Genomic DNA, 4,404 nt, shown 5'->3' on the forward strand with positions numbered 1-4,404 from the left:
TACAACTTTACAAAGCATAATTTTTTTGTAATTTTTGACATTTAATAGAAAGCGATGAGAAAAATAATGTATTAGTTTGTTACGTATACGAGTGCACCTTCTACGCTCTCCGAAAAAAATCCAAAAGGTTTTTTGTATTTGAACTCATAAAGGGATTAATGGGCACACATAAGAGGCTGCAGAACCTGTAATAGTTTAGCTGAAAAGTTCTTGAATTTTCAGGAACTTTTGAAGGTTAGAACCCTTTCGGAACTTGTTTGGACGAGTATCACAGGACTATCAGAAAATGAGTTCTTGAATCAAATCATTGTGTGTAGGACCTATATACATTTATCATGTTTTGATTTTGTGCAAATTGTCTTCTGAAACATTAGAACATTAGTGTGTAGTATGGGGTGGATTTTGACAATTTCAAATAAATAATCCTTTTTTTTTAATTCTATATTATTTGAAGAAAAACAATATTGTTCTTTTATTGGAAGTTGGAAATGGTATAGGAGTCTACTTATTTCTGTGAATATATTACATCCGTTTCAGTTTCATTCGTCAGTTCCGTTTTTCTTCATTATATCCTTCCATTTTCGTAACTTGTATTTTTATCAATAAATACCCACGACGGTAGATACACCCCGATTTGCACCTGATATCGACGCGCAACACACACCCGATCACCTCGGCAAACATATCACCAGCTCGCCAACTCATATTGCAGAAAGCTAAATGACTAGCCGTAGATGAGCTTCACTTTGCTACCGTAATACTCGGGCCAGACAAGCCTCAAGCTATGCATTTGGCTTTACCTTTGTCAAAAGGGCGGGCGGAGATGTATTGCCAATACCCTATGTTCTTGTTTGTTATCAAATTTGAGATATGTAATTATTCCACCCCTTGGCCCATCCCTCCAAGGCTTCTCATATACTGATGCTTGTTGTTTCAGGCGTATGAGCACCAAAGATGCAGGTATACCGTCACAACTCATCGGTTTGCTTCCTCGATTCCATATTGAATCTTTTATATACAGGGTGTGTCGACGCGTGTTCAAGTAAATATTTCAGTTTCAGGCAATGTATTTATCATGGCAATTTTATTTTAGCCACGTGCCATTATAAATACTTTTCAAATGCCATTTTGTGTTACGCGTGGCTGCAATTTGTTGCTTAACTGAAATAAGTTTGACTTGGTTGTATTAAGTTAACAAAGATTTAATCTAGCGTGACTTTATTTGACTTTGTTTTACCTTGAACTATTGTTGATAATGTCAAAAAGTCGGTATTTTGTATCATTATTATCAATATTCATCTTCACCATCATTATACCAGACGTAGGAATGCAATTCGTCATGATTATAAAATGAATGGTGCCATTCTAGACCGTGTTAGTTCCATTAAAGATCTTGGTCTTGATATTTCCTCGTCTTTCACTTGGGATGATCACATTAACAGGGTTGTTAAAAAGTGTAACAAAAACTTGGTATGATTAAACGCACCATTGGCTTCAATGCCCCTCGTAATGTATCCAGGACTTTGTACTCAGCCTTGGTTCGTAGTGATTTGGAATATTGCAGTCCCCTCTGGAGTGGTACCTCAAAGCGCAACATCCAGAAAGTTGAGGGGTCCAGAGAAGGGCAACTAAATTCATTTTAGATTATCCGAGGCTGAGTACAAAGAAAGGTTAACAGAGCTAACTCTTCTCCCATTAAGTTTTAGAAGAGAATATGTTGATCTCAATATATTTTTCAAGTGCAATCTGGGATTATATGACATCAATCTAGATGATTATGTAGTTTTTAATGGTATTAACAAAGACCGTCCCACCACCAGATTTTCCTCTGATCCTTTGTTGCTGGTAAATCAGCTTTCTAAAACTGAGTGCCACAAGATGGGCTTTTTTCAGCGTATGGTGCCCATTTGGAACCAGCTCCCTAGTATTATCAGATCTACAAATTCTGTTGCTTCATTTAAGCACCAAGTTTTGGAGTTTTACCAGTCCAAATTTGCTCGCACCTTTGATGCAACTTCTGTTTGCACTTGGACCTCTTCTTGTAATTGTCCAAATTGCAGGCAAATGTAACTTTACCTGCATTTCCCCTCTAATTTATTTTTCCCTTCCCTTCTTTTTTGGTTTTGGTGGGGCGGTCTTAGAGGTGCCTGGCACCTGTTCGCTCCAGCCATTCACTGGACTTTTAAAACAAATGTTCCTTTCATAATATTGTGTAATTTTTGATGTAACTTATGTGCAATATTATATATTTCTTGTAATTCTGCGCCAGTGATAAAGTGTAATAAATAAATAAAATAAATAAAATATAGCAGCATCTTTTTTTCGTCATTATCATCGTGATTTCAGTTTAATTTTACATCATCATCACCTCTGTAATAAAAGAACAAAATGTCGCGGTGCTTTTGTCGCTAAAAATCATCTTAACAGTTAAACAAATATTTCACAACTTTGATGAACAGCTAGCGTACTTTTTATATGTAATCAAGTCTAACCCAATTAATTCCAAGAAAATGCGTTCAATTTTACGTTTTGCAAAAAATAATATTAATAATCTACATTAAGCGAACGAAATAGCAACAAGTTAGAATTGTGCTATCAGCAGTAGATAGCAGATTTATCACAACATTCTGCTTATGTGCCACCCTATGTAACTCTCCACCCCGTATGAATATCAACACCCTGTCCAGAATTAGCCATGATGAGTTATGATTAATACATGGTAATTTACATGGAGTAGTTTTCATTACATACTTAGTAGCATTTATAAACGCCCTGCGTCGGTTATTGAAGTGGATAAATTACATGATGGCGATGATCACTTGATACATCAATGGGCTTTTGGTGTAATAAGGAGGGTTCTAGGTTGTAAAGTGTGTATTTGGTTTCAAGCAATAAAAATTTAGAAAATACATATTTACATTTTAATAGCAACAGTGTAACCAAAGTAGAACAGGATCTTTTGAAGCAAAAAGTCTGATAAGACACATAATAACAAATCAAGCTGCATTACCGCGTAGACTAGTGCTATCTTCAGTAGACAGCAAAAATGAGAACTGGTGCTATTTTCAATCCTATACCGGACAATTAAACAGCCTCCAAATTCATAAATTTGGGACCCTCCGTTTTACACATCGGTCGCTTAAACATTATTATAAATGAACATAATGTTATTCTAAATTTCAAGACGCACGTTTATATATTTGCTATTGGTCATTGTTTTGTTTATAGGGAACATGAAACGCAATTTCCTGTTCCCAAATATGTTGACAATATGTTACGCATTTAATTTCTTTTCTGATAAGCGTCTTCCTTCCATCACGATTGATGGGACCATATAAAGATACATACTTGTCATCTTGACGTCAAATTTGTCAAAACCTCATCCTTTTAATTCTAACTTACCTTCCGTGCTTGGAATGTATACATGTCTCACATTTGATACTCATGCATAGTGGATGTTCGTTGTCACTCATGGTAATAGTGTGCTTTTTCCTGATCTTGAACGTCCTTGAATGAAGACTTATGTTTGGTAACACAAATATGTCCTCTTTTTCTCCATATCGCTATAATCTTCACCATGTTCGTCCCCCTCCTCCTCCTCATCATCATTATAACCATCACCATCATCATCATCATCATCATCATCATCAACATCATCATCATCATCATCATCATCATCATCATCATCATCATCATCATCATCATCATCATCATCATCATCATCATCATCATCCTCATCATCATCATCATCATCATCATCATCATCATCATCATCATCATCATCATCATCATCCTCATCCTCATCATCATCATCATCATCATCATCATCATCATCATCATCATCATCATATCGGGGTATATCATTAGGGCCTGTACGGTATACCATAATTACGTCATCATCGTCAACACATTATCGTCATCTTTGTAATCACATTCATCATACAGTAACATCAACAAGAACTAAAACAAACCACATCAACGTCACCATCATGGCAACGTCAACATGGTCGTCAGGAACAAGGAGAGCACAACAAGCAATATCAACATTGACAGTAAAAACAAACAATTACACAAGAAAAACAAGAACATTCAAACAATTTTCGTAAACAAATGTAAACCAATTCTTTATTTCAGGGTGTTTCAGAGACGGTAAAAGTGGGTTTTTCATCTGTCGTATATAGCTAAAACACACTCCAACTTTAATGCACGGTATATGTAAAATAAACTGGTAATAAAGAAGCGTGTGCGGAAATACTTCATTTTAAGGGGCGTTTAACTAATTACACAAATACTTGCCAGTTAATCAGGATTTAGGGCAATCTGTGTAGATCACGCCTTAAAACACAATGCAACTTTTATTGCAAAATACAGCTGGTATCCGCCACTCTTTGAGGCAAAAATATC

The sequence above is a fragment of the Amphiura filiformis genome, chromosome 6, assembly GCF_039555335.1.
Source record: "Amphiura filiformis chromosome 6, Afil_fr2py, whole genome shotgun sequence".
Classification (NCBI taxonomy): Eukaryota; Metazoa; Echinodermata; class Ophiuroidea; order Amphilepidida; family Amphiuridae; genus Amphiura; species Amphiura filiformis.